The following is a 24,379-nucleotide window of genomic DNA, read 5'->3' on the forward strand; positions in this document are numbered from 1 at the left end:
TGTAACACAGTATTTTCCTACCAGATTGCCTGCAGCTGTTGCAAAACTACAACTCCCAGCATGCTCGGACAGCCTTTGGCTGTCCGGGCATGCTGGGAGTTGTAGTTTTGCAACAGCTGGAGGCCCCGTGGTTGGGAAACACTGCTGTAACATGTAACTCTCTAAACCAGTGTTTAACAACCAGTGTGCCTAAAAATGTTACAAAACTGAAGCCTGCACCATGTTAAGACAGTCGTTTTGCAACAGCTGAAGCGCCTTGGTTGGGAAACACTGCTCTAGATCTGCAGAAACTACAACTCCTAACAGGCGCTAACAGCTGGGAGTTCTAGTTTCAGCACAGTTGGTAGAACATAAGGCAGCAGCCCAGAGCATAACGCTACAAGATAGAGCATGCGCACTACTTCCCGTGTCCCCGGAGGACTAGGTAATTCTCTTCTGTCCAGTGCTGCTACTCTATGGTTTCTGTAGTTCTCAGGAAGTGGAAATGTGCGACCCCGGAAAGAAATGGAGACCTGGGAAAAGTAGTAGAAGAGAGGCCCGGACAGTCGGTACGGCGGGAACGGCGCGGTGTTCATCGCTGAGGGTGAGAATTGTGACAAAGCAATGTCCGTCTCTGCCTGACAGGAACCCATGGGTTACTGACTAACCGCGCTGCCGTGTGACACGCCCCCTGCCGCTCTGTGTGTACTATGTCCTAATACATACACAGCGGCCACTGGCGGTTCCGTGTCTGCACATGTCGGTGCTCATAGTATGATACTGTCACCACAGTGATGACATTACACGACATGTGGGAGGGACTTGTGTATATGCTTTACACTTATTCCACGCTTGTAATAAAAGATCCGTTCACTTTGTAAACACTTTACATATGTGCAAACCGCAATGATGTGGAAACCGCAATGATGTGGAAACCGCAATGATGTGGAAACCGCAATGATGTGGAAACCGCAATGATTGCCGCTGCTGCAAAAAAATACAGATCCAAACTACCCAAGGGAAGTAAGGGGCCAATTGAGCTTTATTACAAAACCACTAATATGCAACCCCTAAAACGTAACCTTTCCTGTATAAGATTAAAATGGGAATCCCAACAAAACAATGATTAAAACTAATCTCATGGTAAGTGCCACATATAATAGTGAAAATAATTTTTTCTGCTGCCCTTCAGTGGCCGCTAGACAACCTGATCACTCTGGTACCGCTTAAAGGGGTATTCCAGGCAAAAACTTTTTTTTATTCATCAACTGGCTCCGGAAAGTTAAACAGATTTGTAAATTACTTCTATTAAAAAATCTTAATCCTTCCAATAGTTATTAGCTTCTGAAGTTTTCTGTCTAACTGCTCAATGATGATGTCACGTCCCGGGAGCTGTGCATGATGGGAGAATATCCCCATAGGAACTGCACAGCTCCCGGGATGTGAGTCATCAGAGAGCAGTTAGACAGAAAATAGCAACTCAACTTCAGAAGCTAATAACTATTGGAAGGATTAAGATTTTTTTAATAGAAGTAATTTACAAATCTGTTTAACTTTCTGGAGCCAGTTGATGAATAAAAAAAAGTTTTTGCCTGGAATACCCCTTTAAATTTAACACTATTGCTGCCTATACATGTTTTGCCGTATCAAAGACTTTCTCAAGAGGCAATGGCTGCTCCAAAATGGGGATGGGGGTATTTATAACCCATCTTTGTGACATCAACCTTGGACCTTATCTAGCCAATCATGATAAGCGTCACATCTGCTGCTAATACCTAATCTCTCTATTTAGGTATATGAGGGTGTTAGGTTCGACCCCAAAGGTCGAGTCGTCTTCTGTTGGTGGATTCCCAATTAGTGCGCTGAAGGCTTGTAAGGGGCTGTAGTCACCCTACCCTCCCCCAGCGCCACCTGCCACTCAAATCAAGACACAGACGTGACTGCTGTGACTAAGCCGAGGGCAGTAACAAGACTGACCCTTTACTTAAAAATAAGCTTTCTTATACACGTACATAGGGCATACGCAGTAAACTTTAAATTGTATCAAGAAATCATTTGCGTAGTCAGCAGAAAGTTGAATGCAAAAATACATAGTTAAGCTGAAATCTAACAAGCCATTGTTTCAAGGACACATCTGTGGTAGCAAAAGATGAGTTCTGTATCCCGCGTCCTGTAGCCTTGAAGATAAAACACCAATTGTCTCAAGTCCAAAAATTCAGGAGTTATGTAGAAAAACAAGAATGACAGAAGACAAAATGGAGTCTCCTCTGCCCAATTCTAACAAGGGTATGAATATTTTCAAATCAGCACTATAGTTGTGACCGGTATACACTTGATTATTGTCCTCTTTTTTGAGCACTGATAATAACCATATCAATATTTATCTATATTGCGGATTACACATTCATTAAGCATCAGAGCCAAAGAAACATTCACTTTTAACATTAGTGATTTATTAGTTTCAGCCTATATAACTGTCTTTACTTCTCACCTTCATAAGATCTATATAGAGTTACAACGCAGTGTTGCTAATGCTGTTTGATTCTGTGCTAACACATGCGCAGTCTCTCGGCCGATGCAACTCTCGGCTAAGTATCAGCGCGTGCGCAATAGCGGCTGCTTTGACACTTGAAGAATAAGTTTCTTCCTGTGCTGCCGAACTGACATACACGGCGCACATAGATGATACAGACGCATGAGACCGGCGCAGGCAAATGACAGCGGGTGATGTATGTACAACATCCTCTGATGCAAGCAGCTGTCAGCCATGGGATTGGTGAGTTCCTGACAAGTACAGTTGTGATACGGCGAAACATGTAGAGGCGGCAATAGTGTTATATTTTAAGCGGTACCAGAGTGATCAGGTTGTCTAGCGGCCACTGCAGAACAAATTATTTGGAGAGCATTTCCTCTCTTATTTATTGCACTTACCATGAGATCACCTGGTTATCAGTTTTAATCACTGTTTTGTTGGGATTTACCATTTTAATCTCATACAGTAAAGCTGCTTTCACACTATAAAATGTATCCGTTTTAAAGATCCTTTTGAAGTTCCGTTATAAAAAACCTGAAAATCGGCATGCACTATTTCTCCTGTTACTATCTTCCATCATAAAATAATGTCCGGTAAATGCAGAAATAGCGTTCGGCACAGCACTGCTTATTGTGGCTTTTGGCAAGTTCATATGCACCTGTGTTGAAGGTAGCAACTGCAGTAAATCCGACCTGGGGTGCTCAATTTATTTGAAAACAGTCCATATGAATGCAGCAATGAAAGAAGGTAAATGGCACTCACCAGTGTCGTAGTATAACAAACTTGTTTATTCCATAAAGTGCAGCATAATAACAGACAAGGCAAGGGAGGACTTGGACGCCGTCCACGTAGCGGTGATAGCTATTTCGTGTGCGAGGCACACTTCCTCAGACCACTCCCCTACTACCGCCGGAACTCAGGTTAAATACCTGTGCTCCGGTGCAGGTGGGCGTATCTCTTAACTTACAACTGTGCAAAGGGACATAGAAAAAGAAACCCAAAGTGAAACACAGACAAGTTAAAAACAAATACACCTTTGCGGAGAACCAGAAGGGGATGCAGGTAAAACCTTTTAAATAAAAATTGCTAGGTCTACCTTATCATTCAACCCTAAAGTGCCTTGTGCCTTAGTGCGCAAAATCCATCTTGTTTCGCTCTGGAGTAATGTTTTTCTCCTATCACCGCCGTCTTTGGTGTTAACTCTTTCTATTCCGAAGAATTCCAATACTTTGGAATCTCCATTGTGTTCTTCTAATACATGATTAATTAATCTTGTAGAGCCCTTTAGCGTTTTTAAAGAATGGATGTGTTCTCGGAATCGTGTGTGCATGGGGCGCACGGTGCATCCAATGTAAAAACGCCCACAAGAGCACACGACTCCGTAAACTACATAATCTGTACGGCAGCAGATAAAATCCTTTACTGAAAAATCGCAGCCCCCTAGGGAAAAATTCCTCCCTTTTTTTAGGAAGCTACACCAATTACAACTTCCACAGCGGTGATTACCTACTAATGTGGATTTGTTTAACCAGTTGCGATTTTGTGATACAAATCTGCTGTGTGTTAACACATCTCCAATATTTTTTGCTTTTTTAAAAGTGACAAATGGTTTTTCAATTGTAACATCTGATAAAAGGGGATCTTTTTGAACCAGAGGCCAATAACGAAAAATAGCTTTTTTAATGATGTTAGCTAGAGGGCTATACTTGAATACAAATGAGAAACATGTAGATTTTTTTGTAACATTAGATGCTAATTTTTTTCCAGTTTTTTCTACTGCTTTCTTTAACAGGGTATCTCTTTTCTGTATTGATGCTCTTTTTAGAGCTTTTTCCAAAACTTCCGGCGGATAACCCCTTTGCTGCAACCTATCAGATAATTCTGAGGCTTGTTTCAGAAAAGATTCTTCTGTACTGTTGATGCGACGCAGTCTTAGGAATTGTCCGTAAGGTACTGCGGTTTTTACATGTTGTGGATGATAACTTTTATAATGCAGCAAGGAGTTACCCGCCGTTGGCTTCCGGAAACCCTCTGTAAGGAGGATTCTGCCCTCAGGGATTACAAGGACATCAAGAAATTCAAGTTTTTCTTTACTGGTTTTCGACGTGAACTTTAAGTTCATATTGTTTGAAGTATTAAGGAAAGTGACAAAATCTGCAAATTCTTCCTCTGTTCCCGACCATATAAGAAACACGTCGTCCACAAAACGACTGTAACTTTTAATTTTGCTTATGAATTTATTGGACGTGGAAAAAATATACTCTTTTTCGAAGATCGCTACAAACAGATTAGCGAGGGTGCACGCCACTGGAGTGCCCATGGCCACCCCGCTAATCTGTCTGTACCACGTCTCATTGAATTGAAACGCATTATTGGTCAAAATGAACAGAAGAGAATCGCAGATAAAGTCAATGAAGGTTTGACTTTTATTGGACTTCCTTAACAGATCTCTAATACATTGTACACTTAATGACTGGGGGATGTTAGTATACAAGCTCTCTATGTCGATAGAGGCCATTATATACCCATCCTCCCATGTCATTCCCTTTAGGTCGAGCAAGAACTCATTAGTATCTTTTACTAGAGTTGGTATTTCCTTCAATAATGGATGCAGAACCCAGTCGATGTATTTTGACAAAGGCTCACTGACCGACCCCCTCCCGGAGACAATTGGTCGTCCGGGAGGGTTATCTGTGGTCTTGTGAACCTTTGGCAGGAAATACCAACAAGGAAACTTAGCCTGTTCCGGTAATAATCTTTTTGCAATTTTTTTAGATAACACCCCTTTCTCTACATAATTTCTTAGCAGAGATTGGAGTTTGGACAGATATTTATGTGTCGGGTTTGTAGCAAGGCGTTCATAATTAGATGTATTATGCAACTGACGAGTGGCTTCCTCTATATAGTATTTTTCAGTAAGGAGGACAATGTTGCCCCCCTTATCTGATTTTTTAAAAACTATATTTTTCATAGATCTTAGTTTTTTCAGTGCATTGATTTCCTCTGTTGTTAAATTCGGGGGATCCTCTGGGTATTTTAAAGCTTTTACCTCTCTCAGTACTTCGTGCTGGAAGAGGTCCAAGCTGCTACCTGGGAGCAGGGGTGGGCAAAAGGAGGATTTTATTCCTCCAGTGAAAACTGACTCTGATTCAGTGTCAGAATATAGAGAACTAGTGTCTCCGCCTAATAATTCTGTGAGAGTAATTAAACATTCTGTGTCTTCTCTATTCTCACTATCAAAAGTACTGAAACCCAGGGATCCTATAGATACAGGCTTATCCCCTTCTACCTTGCTGTCACACACATATTTATTCTGTACAAAAAATCTTTTAACATTTAAATTACGTATGCATCTGAACAAATCAAGTTCAAACTCAACTTCATCAAATTTTTCCGGAAAACAGAAGTTTAAACCTCTAGCAAGAACAGTTTTCATAGCATCGTCCAGTACAATATCTGTCAAATTGATAATCATCCTGTCTTTCACAGGTGGAGGTAAATTATCTTCCTCCTTTATTGTCTCCAAGACACTTTCTTTCTTTTCCATCCTCCTTGCGTTTTGTTCCCTTTTTCTTGAATGTCCCCTCCTAGTTGATCTCCTCCTAAAGGGATATTCCCCTGAGTTGATGTTCCTGTCGTAGATTTGTTAGGAATTATGGCATGATGTTGTTCTTCTGAGCCGCTGGAGTCGGACTCCGTGGTCCAGAAGTCAGTTGATCGTTTAATAGTATTCTCATTTGTTACGTTTTGTTTCTGATTTTTTTGAGTTTTGCGTGGGTTCCTTTTTCCTGGGTTCTTCCTCCGGTTGCTGTTAATAGCCACAAAGGCTTTACCCGTTTCGAAGTCAATCTTATCTCTAAGATATTTATCTCGTTTTTGATCTTTTATGGTACTTTGTAATTTTAATAATTTTTGTTCTAATTTTTGTTGGAAAATTAGTCTTTGTGCCTCTGGCATTCTGGTTCCAAGCTCTACTTTAGCTCTGCCCAAAGCTTCAGTTACTTGTGCGTATTCTGTTTCATTCCGCTCCCGTATTAGTCTTAACATGTTAAGGGAGTAATTCAGATGTACTTCTTCCCATTTTTTTAAAAACACCATGTCATCCAAAAACTGCGAGGGCTCTTTGAAATTTCTCAAACCTCTTGGAACTCTGTTACATTCTTCATATGACTTTAAAGACCGCACGGTCCAAAAGAGCCGCATCTCTTTTTCGGCAAATTCCTAAGACTGCGTCGCATCAACAGTACAGAAGAATCTTTTCTGAAACAAGCCTCAGAATTATCTGATAGGTTGCAGCAAAGGGGTTATCCGCCGGAAGTTTTGGAAAAAGCTCTAAAAAGAGCATCAATACAGAAAAGAGATACCCTGTTAAAGAAAGCAGTAGAAAAAACTGGAAAAAAATTAGCATCTAATGTTACAAAAAAATCTACATGTTTCTCATTTGTATTCAAGTATAGCCCTCTAGCTAACATCATTAAAAAAGCTATTTTTCGTTATTGGCCTCTGGTTCAAAAAGATCCCCTTTTATCAGATGTTACAATTGAAAAACCATTTGTCACTTTTAAAAAAGCAAAAAATATTGGAGATGTGTTAACACACAGCAGATTTGTATCACAAAATCGCAACTGGTTAAACAAATCCACATTAGTAGGTAATCACCGCTGTGGAAGTTGTAATTGGTGTAGCTTCCTAAAAAAAGGGAGGAATTTTTCCCTAGGGGGCTGCGATTTTTCAGTAAAGGATTTTATCTGCTGCCGTACAGATTATGTAGTTTACGGAGTCGTGTGCTCTTGTGGGCGTTTTTACATTGGATGCACCGTGCGCCCCATGCACACACGATTCCGAGAACACATCCATTCTTTAAAAACGCTAAAGGGCTCTACAAGATTAATTAATCATGTATTAGAAGAACACAATGGAGATTCCAAAGTATTGGAATTCTTCGGAATAGAAAGAGTTAACACCAAAGACGGCGGTGATAGGAGAAAAACATTACTCCAGAGCGAAACAAGATGGATTTTGCGCACTAAGGCACAAGGCACTTTAGGGTTGAATGATAAGGTAGACCTAGCAATTTTTATTTAAAAGGTTTTACCTGCATCCCCTTCTGGTTCTCCGCAAAGGTGTATTTGTTTTTAACTTGTCTGTGTTTCACTTTGGGTTTCTTTTTCTATGTCCCTTTGCACAGTTGTAAGTTAAGAGATACGCCCACCTGCACCGGAGCACAGGTATTTAACCTGAGTTCCGGTGGTAGTAGGGGAGTGGTCTGAGGAAGTGTGCCTCGCACACGAAATAGCTATCACCGCTACGTGGACGGCGTCCAAGTCCTCCCTTGCCTTGTCTGTTATTATGCTGCACTTTATGGAATAAACAAGTTTGTTATACTACGACACTGGTGAGTGCCATTTACCTTCTTTCATTGCTGCATAAAATAATGTCCGTTATTACTAACGGGCTATAACGGGTTAAAACGGATGATGTAAAAATACCTAACGGCCGTATGGGATATTGTAACGGCCGTTTAATGGTCGATTTTCTGTTTTTTTTTATAATGGAACTTCAAAAGGATCTTTAAAACGGATACATTTTATAGTGTGAAAGCAGCCTAAAATTTTAAGTTTTAGGGGTTTCATATTAGGGGTTTTATACCCCGGGCCACGGCCCTGGGGTTTGGTAATATAAAGCCTTGTGCACATACTTATAATGGAGCGTTCACACACTGCAATTTTCTATTGGGAAAATGTGGTGTAAAATATATAGCAAACGTTAAATAGGTGCAGTCACTTAAAGGGGTAGTCCAGTGGGGAAAAACTTATCCCCTATCCTAAGGATAGGGGATAAGTTTGAGATCGCAGGGGGTCCAACCACTGGGGCCCCCTGCGATCTCTCTGTACAGGGCCCCGGCTCTCCGGCCAGATAGCGGGTGTCGACCCCCGCACGAAGTGGCGGCCGACACGCCCCCTCAATGCATCTCTATGGCAGAGCCGGAGATTGCCGAAGGCAGCGCTTCGGCTCTGCCATAGAGTTGTATTGAGGGGGCGTGTCGGCCGCCGCTTCGTGCGGAGGTCGACAAGCCCCCTTCCGTGGGCTGTCGGGGCTCCGTACAGGAGATCGCAGGGGGCCCCAGCGGTCAGACCCCCCGCGATCTCAAACTTATCCCCTATCCTTAAGATAGGGGATAAGTTGTTCACCACTGAGTCACCACTGGACTACTCCTTTAACAAGTAAATAAAAGGTTTTGGCTCAGTCAGGGTATGAGTGTTCAGTCGCCGTGATTGGTCAGGGTCTGCATCTCTATGATGCGAAAGGTACGCTTTAAAGGGGAACTCTGCCCACAGACATCTTAACCCCCTATCCCTGTCTCCGCACCCAGCATTCTAAACAGTGGGGGGGATTTCTCAAAGTTGTCTATTTCCCGCATCAATATTGACCAAACTACAGAGTGTTAGGCCGGTCCATTGTGCGCTTTATTTATCAAAAGTCGCATTGCTCTTGATAAATTCTGCGCACAGACTTTGGGATCTATGGTATTTTCGCCCATTGCAAATTTTTGCCGGAAAGTCGCAATTGATAAATTCAGCACCAATGCATTTTTCCATCTAAAATAGCCTAGAATGCTTCATGAACTAAAAATCCTCTTAAGAAAAAGTCTCGAAAAAGTAGCAGATATTTAGACTGCGACTTTCTGTGCGACAATTTTAGATGGAAAAATCAGTCTAAATCCTTTGATAAATCCCCCCCAGTATGTTTATCGCTGGGTTTCTGAGGCCAGAGATAGGATGTCACCCCATGCCCCCTCCATTAATGTCTATGGGAGGGGGCGTGACTGCAGGGGTGCTGCACAGAGATCGCGGGTGTCCCGCCGCTGGATAGGGGATAAGATGGCTGTGGACGGAGTACCCCGTTAAGTCATACCCTGAGATTGCTGCAACATTTTGTTCTATGTTGCTGTCAATGGGGCTTTCCTGTGTCCTAGGTACCTGATGCATTTCCTGTATGGAATACATCACGTCACTCATCATGAATCTCTATTCCATGCCAGGAAAAAGTTCCATATTGTGAACGACAGCGTGTATTCTCATTGAAAACAATAGGCTGTCATAGGTAATCCAGACCACAATGTATTGTGCTGTGAGCTTGTGAGATCTGCTCTCATTGAATCGTGACAGGACGGTGTGGTGTAGCGTGTATGTAGTGTGTTAGGGTACGTTCACACGAGCTGACCAATAGTGTATTTTACACTGCAGATCTGCCGCTGAAGGACCCCTGCATGGTGGCTTTACATATGCCTGCTCGGAGTGGCAATACGCCGCTATGAGCAGACACACTGCGATGTGCAAGTTGCCGCGCATGCTCGGTGTACTCACACACGTCTCATATGCTCTTCCTGCTCCATGAGCTAGGCCTAGAGCTGCTATGATGTGCGAGTATACTGCGCATGCACGGCAACTCGCACATCGCAGTGTGTGTCTGCTTGTAGTGGAGTATTGCCTCTCTGAGCAGGCACATGTGAAGCCACCATGCAGCGGTCCTTCAGCGGCGCATCTGCAGCGTAAAATACGCTGTGGGTCCGCTCATGTGAACGTACCCTAAGGCTGCATTCACACTGCCATTGTTTCCATTTAATGTAGATGTCTTATATTCCTGATGAGGATAAAAAAGTGTGTTAATGGATGCTGCTGTATGCCATCCAGCAAAGTGTGTTTTCCATTGACTCACATTATATATAAAAAAAATAAAAAAGCATTGCAACATGTACTTTTTTCGCTGTATGCAAAAGTGTGGTAGACTATAATTTAGCATAAAGCTAATTATTTTTATATGTATTATTGTATGTTTTAAAACGTACAGAAAACACAGTGTGGGCACAGACTTATAGAGCTAGAACTAATAGCATAACTGAGAATTTCTTAAATGGAGATTGGGCAGTACTTGGTTATGTTAGTGATGTCGCACTATTGTAAAAGCAGTTTGTCCCGTTCATATGTCATTTAAATGTTTGTCACTGGTATATGTTGGAATCTTCTCAAATGTATTGAAACATAAAGTGTAGCGTACTTGAGACTACTTTTGGTCTTTTATTCATCATTGGAAGTTTAATTTATGAGATGGAAATGCGAAATAATACCTTTTTAAAACCTACAAAACTAGCTACAGTGCCAAAATCAGTCATAAACCTGCAAATATTGACACCAAGGCAAAAATGACCATCTTTATTAAGTATCCAAAACATTAACAGCCCTCCCACTTAATACCAACCCACCCTTAAAACACATACACCCCACAAGGAGAAAAAGGGTGGGGAACACCAAGCAATGAACAGAATGCAGCCCAAAGGTATAACATATGTAAACATATTACTGTGCCAAAGCAATCAAAAGAATATTCCACCATACCTAATTGGGACATAGTGAGGGTGCACGGTGCACCCCACCACCACCATGACACACGTTTTGACACTTCGTCAGGCCTGTCGAGGTTTAGGTTTGCATATGTTATACCTCTAGCTGCATTCTGTTAGGGTCATTGCTTAATAAAGAATTTGGATTATAATTTTTTGCCTTGGTGTCAGTATTTGTAAGGTTGACAAAATATTACTTTACTTGGTGTACATTGAATGGCAGTCTGTCGTTTAGTGGTGGCAGGCAGTAAACAGTATGTGAACAGGGCCTGATTCTGATCCTAGCCATCCTGCTGTCTTGATGTATAGTGCCTTTCCCTGCCTGCTAGTACCCTGTGGGGATAGATGTCCTGTGACCACCAAAAACACATCTGTCATTTGTGTGTCTAGCTTTGGGCCTTAAGATAAGATAGCCTTGAGGTTATAACTATGAATGAGATTTGCGCAGAGATAGAAGGGTATAAGCAGAAGGGAGAAACCCCCGTACATGTGCAGCTCTGTGCCATGGCTTTCTTTAGCTGCATGCAGTGCGGGTGTCAAGCCCTATAGGTCCCATTGATTTCAGTAGAAGCTTTAAAGGGGTTATCCAGGAAAAAACTTTTTCATATTTATCAACTGGCTCCAGAAAGTTAAACAGATTTGTAAATTACTTCTATTAAAAAATCTTAATCTTTTCAGTACTTATGAGCTGCTGAAGTTGAGTTGTTCTTTTCTGTCTAAGTGCTCTCTGATGACACCTGTCTCGGGACCTGTCCAGAGTAGAAGCAAATCCCTATAGCAAACCTCTTGTTCCTGAGACAAGCAGAGATGTCAGCGGAGAGCACTGTTGCCAGACAGAAAAGAACAACTCAACTTCAGCAGCTGATAATTATTGGAAGGATAAAGATTTTTTAACCCCTTAAGGACCAAGGACGTACTGGTACGTCCTTGGTCCTGCTCCCGTGATATAACGCGGGGTTACACGGTAACCCCGCATCATATCACGGCGGGCCCGGCGTCAGAGTGAAGCCGGGACCCGCCGCTAATAGCGCGCAGCGCCGATCGCGGCGCCACGCGCTATTAACCCTTTAGCCGCACGCTCAGAGCTGAGCCGCGCGGCTAAAAGCGAAAGTGAAACCATGCTGGTTAACTCAGTGGGCTGTTAGGGATAGCCGCGGCGAAATCGCGGCATCCCGAACAGCTTACAGGACAGCGGGAGGGCCCCTACCTGCCTCCTCGCTGTCCGATCGCCGAATGACTGCTCAGTGCCCGAGATCCAGGCATGAGCAGTCAAGCGGCAGAATCATCGATCACTGATTTCCTATGAGAAACCAGTGATCAATGTAAAAGATCAGTGTGTGCAGTGTTATAGGTCCCTATGGGACCTATAACACTGCAAAAAAAAAAGTGAATGAATATCATTTAACCCCTCCCCTATTAAAAGTTTGAATCACCCCCCTTTTCCCATAAAAAAAAAAACAAAGTGTAAATAAAAATAAACATATATGGTATCACCGCGTGCGGAAATGTCCGAATTATAAAAATATATCATTAATTAAACCGCACGGTCAATGGCGTACGCGCAAAAAAATTCCAAAGTCCAAAATAGTGCATTTTTGGTCACTTTTTATATCATTTAAAAATGATAAGTCCTATCGATGCAAAAATTGTACCGTTAAAAACTTCAGATCAAAAAATGAGCCCTCATACCGCCCCATACACGGAAAAATAAAAAAGTTATTGGGGTCAGAAGATGACAATTTTAAAGGTATAAATTTTCCTGCATGTAGTTATGCTTTTTTCCAGAAGTGCGACAAAATCAAACCTATATAAGTAGGGTATCATTTTAATCGTATGGACCTATAGAATAAACATAAGGTGTCATTTTTACCGAAAAATTTACTACGTAGAAACGGAAGCCCCCCAAAAGTTTCAATTTTGTCGCACAATGATTTTTTATGACGTCATTACAAAGTAGAATTGGTGGCGCAAAAAATAAGCAATCATATGGATTTTTAGGTGCAAAATTGAAAGAGTTATGATTTTTTAAAGGCAAGGAGCAAAAAACGAAAATGCAAAAACGGAAAAACCCCCGGTCCTTAAGGGGTTAATAGAAGTAATTTACAAATCTGCAACCAATTGGATAGGGACTCGGCACCACCCTAATACACACTCAGGATAGGCAATAGCGCAACTGTGCTGTGTCTAGTCCTTGCAACTGCTGGAGGGACTTCGGCGGTGCTCTACGTGCAAAACTGAGTCCATCCAATACATCCACAATCAAGAGCAAAGAAACGGAGCAACTCACCACACCAGGCCAGCTATTCTATGCAAGTGGTACTTTATTCATAAAGCTTCATCCAGAGACGACAAGCTGGAAAGAGTGCACAGGAGACGCGGGGGTATCCTCTCGGTGACGGGACCGTTTGCGCCGGAGCGCTTCATCAGACCGGTCCCTGGTTGAAGCTTTATGAACAGAGTACCACTTGCATAGAATAGCTGGCCTGGTGTGGTGAGTTGCTCCGTTTCTTTGCTCTTGATTGTGGATGTAATTTACAAATCTGTTTAACTTTCTGGAGCCAGTTGATATAAAACATTTTTTTTTTCCTGGAATACTCCTTTAAAGCATAACCACCTGGAAAGGACTTTACATGTCACTTCTTTTTTGCATTGCTGAGGTCAATGGGAGCAGAATTTTAAGTAACGCCGTATGGTTTTTGATGTGGAAAACTGCATGGTTCCCTTGTTAAAAACTATGCAGGTTTTGCACATGCGAAAATACCCTAAGGAATGGTTATGATGTGACATACATCTAAAAAACTTGTTGTCATGTGTTTCCATGCTTGAGCTTCCTGAAGGACATCTACCTATCTGTTATTAGGGCTTTTATAAGGCAGTGAGCAGGGCAGTACCCAGAGAGTGGTGTAAGTCTACTATACACAGCTCATAGTCACAACATATAGCCAATATATGGGGATTTCACATGGCTATGATGGTTATTTTTAATAATTGTATGGTATTTATATGCTCCTGTATCAATAGTGGTTCTTTTCAATAACATATTACTTTATAATGAAAAAATAAAATAAATAAAATATTATAGCAAATGTGTGTTTTTTTTTCTCTAAATTTTCTCTTCCAAATAAAGAATTTTGTCCTCCGGTTTCACAATGCTGTCTGCCAAGTAGAGACAGCTGTCCGAATCTCTTGACTCTAATGTCAAATTTTACAGTCAGGAGTTATACAATGCGGCACATGATCCAACAGGAGTAGTAACTGCTCATACAATTAAAGCTCCAGGGACAGGAGGGATTTCTGGGCAGATGTTTGGAGACAGCGCTGGTGTATACTGTAACATCTGCACCAGAGCAGAAGCCGGCATGGCGTGGTAGAATATAGACTATTGCCCCAGCTGTGATACTTCCCTGATAACATCAAGAAAATGAAATGAATGGCTGTAGATGTGTCAGACCATAACAGAGCCCCTTCTAAACCGTCAAGGACAGTTTGTTGACTTTAAGGGTACATTCACACGTACGCAGATTTCATGCACAGAATTATCAATGTAAACTAAATGACTGATCACGGCTTCTAATCTGCAGTTACAAATCCTGCTCATCAAATCTACGCAGGATCCTGTATGTGTGAACGTACTCTAAAGGGGAACTCTGGCGGGAGTTTTTATTTTTATGGCCACTATGTGGGATATATATAAAAAAAAAAAAAAAAATCCCCAGGGCTCCCACGGTGTATCTGGTGTAACGGATTACATTGTGTTTTCCCTTGGTATACCGTTCTTCCAGTATGAGTACATATGCTACTAACATAGTGTCATTTTTAGATATGAACATAGCCATATATGTAAGTAAGTATATAATAAAGGTGTCCTGAAAAGTAGGGGGTGAGATTTTTCAAAACCTGTGCAAAGGAAAAGTTGCCCAGTTGGCCCATAGCAACCAATCGCATCGCTTCTTTGATTTTTCAGAGGCCTTGTTAAAAATGAAAGAAGCGATCTGATTGGTTGCTATGGGCAACTTTTCCTCTGGACAGGTTGTGATAAATCTCCCCCACTGTCTTCATTTCTCACTGTTGGCAAGATGCCTGTTTTTTGTCAGTGAACAGAAACATTCTAGCTTGAAGACCGGTACAGCCTTAAAACATTATAAATAATTTTTGACATGTCTGTGATGGCAGCATAACGGACGTGACAGGGTCCCATTAACATAAGTGACATATACAGTAAACCTCTTTGTAAAGGCCTGTCTGGTCTGCACAGGGCGTCTTCTCAAAAAGGTGGTCTGTTGGAAAGTTTTGACTGTACTAATAGGGAAACAGTGTACAAAAAAATAGAATTTTATCCTGCATTCCCTATAATAGATATTACTATAAATTACATACTTATGTATATCCCAAAAAGAAAGCTATAACTCAACTTGACACAATACCACATACAACCAACATGGAAGTATAATAAGTAAAAAGATATGTCTGGCCTTACCAAATTTATGATTTAATTTATATAAGATGTAAGGCTATGTGCTCGTGCTACCTTTTTTTGATTCTCACTACATCTAAAATAAGAGATGAGGTATGTGTGTGAAAATGATGAATTTAAAGCCATTTTGTTTCTACAGTTCCTGTACAGACCTATATCTGTATGGTAACAGACAACAAACAAACCCCCTATAGGCTAATCCTGCAGTAATGTCCCCTTCTATTATTCTATTAGTTATTCCTGCTAACCTACCAAATATATATTGGCACAGAGTACAAGACAAATGGAAGGAAATATGACTATATGATTAGCCTATACAGGGATTTTATGTCACCATTGAGACATACTGGGGCAGATTTACTATTGTTAATGTGCCAGAATGTCAGAATTCTGGCCTGAATTGTGGCACTCCCCCTGCATCCGACAAAAAGGGGTGTGGCATCTATATAAAAAAAAAAAGTAATGGCTTAAAGTGTACCTGTCGTTAACAAAAACTTTATATATAATGTAGATAATACCATTATATATATATATATATTTGTAATATACATTGGTTAAAAAATGTGTATCTTTTTGTCCCTGCAGCTATAGCATGTGTGTCTCTATGAGGAGTCCAAATACAGCAAGTGAGGGCAGGACAAGCAGGGATCTGACTGTATAAAGCGCACACCTATAAGTCCAAAAGTCATGTGTAATTCCTTTATTAATAACACTCACATAAATACAAATACAGTAACCCCCCGACATATGATCAAATCGACATACGATGGCCTCTCAGAGGCCATCGCATGTCGATGTCAGCATCGACATACGTTGCTTTTATATGTTGGGGCCATCACATTAGCTGCCATCCGACAGCGCAAAATGCTTAAGCTGTTGTCGGATATTAGTTTAAGCATCCCGAACAGGTTCACTTACCTATCCCCGCTGCTCCGGGTCGACTTCGCGATCCTCCAGTGTCTTCTGCATCTTCTCCGGGGTTTGGGCCTCGCTTTCCGGCGTCGTTATTACGTGGCTGCGCACACCGTCCCGGCGCACAACGTAATAACGTCACCAGAAAGCGAGGCCCAGACACCGGAGAAGATGCAGAAGAAGACAGAGGATCCCGAAGAAGACGTCGGAGCAGCGGGACAGCATCGGGAGCCCCTGGGACAGCATCGGGAGTGGTGAAGACGCGGTCCGGAGCGGCGGGGAAGGGTGAGTATTAAATGCACTTTTTACATTGCACGAATCCCTCAACATACGATGGATTCGACAAACGATGGGTCGTTTGGAACGAATTATCATCGTATGTTGAGGGACCACTGTACATAAGCAAAAGGGCATTAAAATCAATAAAAAATGCTCATAAAGAGCAAATCACAACATGGTCAACACCCCTGATGAAGTCACCATCAGTGACGGAACGCATGGGGTTCTCTTTGTGATCCTGCCTCATGCATCATAACATCTTGCTGTTCCTCTGTTTGTGGTTTGCTATACCTCTCGATCCTTCTTGTTTGATGTATTAAATGCTTTGTTAGCTATTATATCATTGTCACTTATTGATCAGTATATATAAGGCAATTTAGACACTTTGGGGGAGATTTATCAAAACTTGTCCAGAGGAAAAGTGGCCCAGTTGCCCATAGCAACCAATCAGATCACTTCTTTCATTTTTAACAAGGCCTCAGTAAAATGAAAGAAGCAATCTCATTGGTTGCTATGGGCAACTGGGCAACTTTTCCTTTGCAGAGGTTTTGATAAATCTCCCCCTTTATTGGTATACCATAGTGCATTTATTTGTTTAATATTGGTGTGAATAATTGGGATTAACAGCAACAAGATATTATCTACCAGAGGACAGGGTCTGTGGAGACAGGGGGTTCATGTCCCCTCTCCCATGTTGTTTTTAATGCCCTTTTGCTTATGTATTTGTGAGTGTTATTAATAAAGGAATTACATATGACTTTTGGATCTATAGGTGTGCGCTTTATACAGTGATAACTTTTCTTGGTGTAGTTCATTGTTTTTATTTGCTGAGAGTAGCATCCTTGTATGTATACATATAGGTTGAGCTCCCCTCTCTTTGTATTAAAAGCAGGGCTCTGTGCACTAAGAAAAAGCAGGGCCATGTGCACTGAGGCTCTATAACATGCTCCGGGCTCATACATCAGGATGATTGACAAGCCAGGAGCCTGCACAGAGCCCTGCTTGTCCTGCCCTTACTTCCTGTTTTTGGACTTGTCATAGAGACACACAGGTAATAGCTGCAGGGACAGCATTTTTTCACCCAAAAATATACACAATTTTTAACCAGTGTATATTACAAATATACATATAATGGTATAATCTACATTATATAAAATTTTTGTTCACAACAGGTAGGGATCGACCGATATCGATTTTTTGGGGGGCGATACCGATAATCTGTCACCTTTCAGGCCGATAGCTGATAACTTATACTGATATTCCGGTATAAGTTATCGGCTATTTCAATCCCCTAAACCGCCCCCCCCCCCCCTGGCGGGACATAAGCCGTTGCAGATCAATGATTTAAAGCGGGCGCTTTAAATCAATGAACTGCAGTGGCTTTTGCCGGGCCAGAGACCGCCGCCCGCTTCTCCCCCCCCCCCCCCCCCCTGCCTGTCCTGGGGTCCTGAGTCTAACCACCACAGCTGCCCCATCGCCTCCCCCCATCCTCTGCCCACAAACCGCCGCCGCCCCCCCATCGCCTCGCCACCCATCCCCGGTGTTATAATTACCTGTTCCCGGGGTCCTCGCTACTTCTGGCTCCGGCGTCCTGCGCGGTCACTGTGCGCACTGACCGTGATGTCATGTTGGGGACATCACTTGTCATTGTGCAGTGCACAGCAACAGCGTAGGAGCCACAAGTATTGAGGACCCCGGGAACAGGTAATTATAACACCGGGGATGGGGGGAGGCGATGGGGCGGCAGCGGTATGTGGGCAGAGAATGGGGGGGGAGGCGATGAGGCGGCGGTGGTATGTGGGCAAAGGATGGGGGGGAGGCGATGGGGCAGCGGCGGCAGTATGTGGCCACAGGATGGGGGGAGGCAATGGGGCAGTGGTGGTGGTATGTGGGCAGAGGATGGGGGAGGCAATGGGGCAGCGGCAGCGGTATGTGGGCAGAGGATGGGGGGAGGCAATGGGGCGGCGGTATGTGGCCAGGGGATGGGGAGGCAATGGGGCAGTGGCGGCGGTCGTCTCTGGCTGGGAGCGGGGCATATTGGCAAGGTAATTGCCGATACCGATAATGTCCGGTAATTTATACACTTTGTAAATATGAGTATACTAGAACAGAATAACACTCACCTAAACTGGGTTCGAACATGTAAATGTGCTGTGGCAGGCAGTTAAACTCCTGGGCTCATGATAATAGATGTATTCAAATTTGTTGTAAAACTCAAGCAGGTAGCAGTAGGTCAATGTAATAGTATGCTGGTGGCAATCCATCATTGCAGATTTCCTATTGTTGCCATAAGTTAACATGCGGATTTACATTCAGCAGAATGTTAAATACTCTTATTTCTCCCAGTCCCTAGCAGTCTTTAGCTTTCTTGATTTTGGTCAGATCTAGGTCACATTTTTGTTCCATACATTTTTACACTGCCGTTATGCCCTTTCCAGAACGGCCTTTAACCCCTTAACGAATGCAGGACGTACATTTACGTCCTATACATGACCACGAGCATCAGAGCGATGCTGGGGTCATGCGCAGCAGGTCCCGGCTGTTGATAGCAGCCAGGGACCCGCCGGTAAGGGCCGACATCTGCGTACAGCGTGAAAACTTCCAAAAATTGTGGTTTTCTTTTTAATTTCCCCACACAAATAGTATTTTTTTGATTGCGCAATACATTTTATGGTAAAGTGAGTGAGGGCATTAAAACGGACAACTGGTCCCGCAAAAAACAAGCCCTCATACTAGTCTGTGGATGAAAATATAAAAGAGTTATGATTTTTTGAAGGTGAGGAAGAAAAAACAAAAACGTCAAAATAAAATTGTCCTTAAAGGAAAACTCCAGAATATAAAAATTGTCCCCCATACTGCCGGCAGTAAAAAAAAATAAACAGGTACATACCTCTGCTCCCTCGGGGCCTCCGGTAATCGGCTCTGGTCTCCGCCGCAATCCTCTTCCTGGTTGCTGGTGGTCGGCAAGTCATACTGCACTCAGCCAATCACCGGCCGCAGCGAAGTCCCGACTCGGCCGGCGATAGGCTGAGCGGCAGTGTGACGTTTTCGGCCCCGGCAACAGGTGCCGGTGTAGTGAAGAATTTTGTGTCCTGAAGCGTTCTCACACTGCTGCTCAGCAGTATGACTCGCCGACCACCGGCAACCATGAAGAGAATCGCGGCGGAGACCGCAGTGGAGGCAGGTATGTACATCTGTATTTTTTTACTGCCGGCAGTATGGGGGACAATTTTTATATTCTGGAGTTCTCCTTTAAGGCCAAAATGGGCTGAGTCCTTAAGGGGTTAAGCTCTCTTTCTTTTTTTTTTCTTTTTTTTTTGCCTTTAACGGTCCATATTTGGCCAGGGCACAATGGGCAACAAAGGGTCCCGATGGATCCCATTATAGTCATTGTGGTCCGTCGGGCGGCTGTTGTTTTGTAGCGGGAGAAAAAGACGGCCTTGCAGTATTTTTTCTCCCGATATTCTCCCTGGGTTCCCTGACGGCTGTCACACTACAGTGTCATAACGGCAGTATAAAAGTAGCCTCAGTTGTATAGGGAGAACTCCTGGGTGGTTACACCCATGTGCACAAGAAAGACATGTGGTTAGGTTTTGTCTAAACAAGACAATCCCTTTTTTTGCCAGTTGCAAACAATATTTTTTGTGCTTATTGTTTACTGCAGGCCACATTTGCAATCTAAATAAATATTTTGAAATAACTAACTTCACAGGCTCACACATTCATAACACTCATTTTAAAGAGTACCTCTCATTAACTAGATACATTTTATAATCCTCCCAGTTCACTGCCCCCATCATGATAAACCACCCCTGCCTGTATTTTTATTATTTTTTATTTTTCTACCTTGATATTGCTCTGTATTTTCTGCTCAGGTTCAGGTTCACAGACTGGGAAGGAGCATTACCCAGCAAGGTGTGACATCATCTGAAGTAGGGCTGCACGATATATCGCAAAAGCAATCGAATCAGGCTTTTTGTGATATAGCGATACGGCCCCCCGGGAAAACATGCGATTATCTGCTCGGGCCAGCTCCCATGGCGGGGCCAGCCAGAGCAGGTAAAAACACATGTAAATACCCGTATTTGTCGGCGTATGATACGCACCCCTGCCTGCGTGTTATATGGTGATTAATCTTCTGGTCACTGATTTAAAGCAGCCGGAGTAGCGGCTGCTTGTGAAGTATTTGTAGCCCGTCAGCGACCACTTTAAATCAGAGACCAGCGGCGGCTCCTCCCTGCTGTGCTTTTAATTTTCCTTACCTCCCCCCTCCCTCATCATTCCCCTTTTTCCCCTGCTTTTTATAGTTTTTTTTTTATTTTCCTTACCTGGCTGCGCTTCGGCAGACCAGGTCAGACGGCGGGTCTTGCGGGCTGTGTGGTCATGAAGCAGATGAATTACGTCCTCTCCCGGCTCCTCAGAGTTCGGAGTGCGGCGACTGCAGGAAATGAAAAGTGACATCACTGATACCGCGCAGAGAAGCCGGCAGAGGACGTCACTCATCTGTTTCACTGACCACACAGCCCACAAGACCCGCCGCCTGACCTGGCCTGCCGAAACGCAGCTAAGTAAGGAAAGTAAAAAAATAAATAAGAAGCAGGGGAAAAGGAGGAAGTGATCAGGGAGGGAGGAGGTAGGGAAAAAATATATATAAAATGCAGGGGAAAAGGGGGAATGATGAGGGAGGTAGGGAAAATAAAAACAATGAATATAAAAAGCAGGGGAAAAGGGGGAATGATGAGGGAGGGGGGAGGTAGGGAAAATAAAAAAAAATATATAAAAAGCAGGGGGGGGGGAAGTGATGAGGTAGGGAAAATTAAAAAAATATATATAAAAAAAATAAAAAGCAGAGGGGGGGGTGAGTGATGAAGGAGGCGGGAGGTAGGAAAAAAATAATATATATATATATATATATATATATATATATATATAAAGCAGGGGGGAGGAGTGATGAGGGAGGGGGGAGGCAGGGAAAATAAAATAAAAATATATAAAAAGCAGGGGAAAAGGGGAATGATGAGGCATGGGAAGAATGGCATAGGAGGAACATGATGGGGGGGATGATGACACGGGGAAATGATGAGGGGGGATTATAAGACATGGGGGGAGGCGATGAGAGGGGTAAATGTGGCACTGGGACTGATAAAAGGGGAGCAGTGATGTGACACTGGAGGGGACGGGACCAAACTGACGTGCAGAAGAAGTCAAAGTTGGGGGGATGATGTGGCATTTAGTCCAAGTAATTTATATTACATTTATTTTTTTTAACTTAAATTTCCCTGTTAAAATGTGTGTGTTATACGCCAGTGTGTGTTATACACCGATAAATACAGTACTAAAAGTCAGTGTTTCCCAACCTGGGAGCCTCCAGTTGTTGCAAAACTGCAATTCTCAGCATGCCCGGACCGGTAAAGGCTGTCCGGGCATGCTGGGAGTAGTAGTTTCACAACGAGGCACCCTGATAGAAAAACACTGAGCTAAGTAAAACGGCGCAGGGAGAAAAAAAAAAAACTTCTGCTCACCTACTACGGGTCCCTGCAGATGCCGTTCCCCTCCGTGCGGTCCGGGGTGTCCTCTCTTTACCATTCAACTAGTAGGACCTTTCCCTTTTCAGCCATTCACTGGCCGCAGTGGTGTCACGTGTCAAGCCAGTGATTGGCTGATGGGGAAAGGTCTTTTTCGTCAGCAAACACACTAGGTTTCCCGCAGAAGATTTGAAAACCGCCCGGGAAACCTAGTGTATTGCTGCAGTACAAGAATGTGACAAGGGGGAGGAGAATGTGACGGGGGAAGAATGTGACATGGGGGGGGGGATGTGACAAGGGGGAGATGTGAAATAGGCGGTGGGCATAAAATGAGTAGGTAGGTTTGAAATGGGGGCGATAGGACATGAAATGGAGGGATTTCACAATTTTTTTTTTATTATATTGCATCGCTTAACGAAATTGCAATTTTTAGGCCCAAAATCGCAATCGCACATTTTCCCCATATCGAGCAGCTCTAATCTGAAGGTATACAGGGTAGAACTTCTTCCCTTTCTCTGCAACCAACAGCAAACGGCAGTTAAGTGTGAGAGGAGCTAGGATTGGATAAGGCTGCGCACACCCCCCTCAGCACTCCAGACTGCATTTCCTGTGTTTGGACTTCTGCCAGGCCAGCAGGAGTCCAAAGTCTGTGCAAAAAATGGGGGAAATGTGCTTTGGACAAGTAGGGAGACACCTAGTGGCAGTTTTTTTAAACACAAATAAAACATAGAAAAATTAATTTTTTTTAAACAAAGTATATTATAAAGATTTTTTATTAACCATAAAAAGTGCAATAGCAAAATTTTTTTTAATGAGTGCCCATTTAAAGGGGCTGCCCATGAACCTAAAAGATAGCAATTCAGTCATCTCTGGTCTGTTTGCTGCATCTATAGATGGTGGAGAAGCAAAAGAAAGACCAAATTAAGACAGCTAACTTACATAATTTGCATAACTCCCCTTGACATTAATGGGAGTTACATGGTGTTGCACCAGGACCGTTACTGTTTAAATTACTCGAGGCTATGCCATTTATGCAACTTCCATTAATGTCAGTGGGAATGCAAATGACAGAAATCAGCCGTCTTGGCTCTTCACGGCTTCCCGGCCATCTACGGTTGCTGAAATGGGACCAGAGGGGCCAGGAAGTTATTGTTTATTAAACTTCATAAAGTTTTAGGCCAAGATCACACTACGATCAAATCATTATTTTGTGTTAATCTCCTTTTCCTTTTAAACTGTATCAATCTTTCTAGGTACATTTGCACGAAGTCAGGGATTTTGTAGTATCAGGTGTATTATTTAACAATTTTACCAAACCGATCGTGATGATCATCATTTTCATATGTAGGGTAAGACACAGTCATTACCTGAAATGACTGTGCAGGAAGCCTGGGAAAAAAAATGGGTGAGGAACAGCCAAACTCTGCTACAAAGGTGAGGTTGTGGAAGTTGGTGTCATGTCACAGGTCATATACCATGGCAAGACTTAGCACAGCAACAGTACATGCACATAAAAATAGTTAGGTCTCTAGTAAGGTCTCTCCCAGGCAAAGATTTCAAGGCAGACTGGGGTTTCAAGATGTGTTGTTCAAGCTCTTTTTGAGAAGCACAAAGAAACTGGCAAAGGTGAGGACTGTAGGTGCAGTGGTCAGCCAAGGAAACTTGGGACATCTTATGAAAGAGGACACAATCATACTTGTCTTCAAAATTGGAAGATGTCCAGCAGTGCTATTAACTTAGAACTGGCTAAAACTATTGGGACCCAGGTACAACCTTCTACTGCTGAAAAGTCTGTCCAGAAGGGGCCATAAAGACATACCTTTAGCAGGGAAAGAAAGCCAAGCCAAGACTCAAGTTATGCATGAAAACATAGCAACTGGGGTTCAGAAAATTGGCAGCTGGTGCTCTGGATTGATGAACCACAATTTTAAATATTTTGCTGTTCGCTGAGGGGTAGAGAGTGTCTCTAGGCAAGAGTGTCTCTTTAATGTTGAGAAATAAAGGAAAATAGGCGTCTGAATGGCTGCAAATGTATTCTGCAATAGGACAACAATGCCAAACATATAGAATGCCACACATATAGCCAATGTCATTAAGACTAGAAGAACTAGAAGACTTGAAAGTGATTATATGGCCCCATAACCTTGATCCTGACATCTGAGTATTGGAATGCTGGTGGGTTGGATTATATGGATAGGGCTTCACAGCAATGTTGGTCATACAACAACAGATCTTATCTTAGTCACGTGACCAAAATAGTTGTGTGATTTGTCTGC

General features: G+C 42.9%; 1 protein-coding gene across 4 annotated transcripts in view; it reads left to right on the plus strand.

Annotated features, from left to right (window-relative positions):
• Positions 1-427: 427 nt before the first annotated feature.
• The window catches only part of ZDBF2 (zinc finger DBF-type containing 2), a 62,963-nt gene continuing 39,011 nt past the window's right edge, over positions 428-24,379 (plus strand). Inside the window, exon 1 of one of the 4 annotated variants that reach the window (XM_056533377.1) lies at positions 428-583. The gene's annotated coding sequence lies outside the window, so the exon portion shown is untranslated. Of the gene's footprint in view, positions 584-14,380; positions 14,415-14,960; positions 15,037-16,531; positions 16,585-24,379 lie in introns of those variants that run through there. The other 3 variants (XM_056533380.1, XM_056533378.1, XM_056533379.1) reach the window with 3 other exon arrangements.

Source organism: Hyla sarda, chromosome 8 (assembly GCF_029499605.1).
Source record: "Hyla sarda isolate aHylSar1 chromosome 8, aHylSar1.hap1, whole genome shotgun sequence".
In the NCBI taxonomy this organism is placed as follows: Eukaryota; Metazoa; Chordata; class Amphibia; order Anura; family Hylidae; genus Hyla; species Hyla sarda.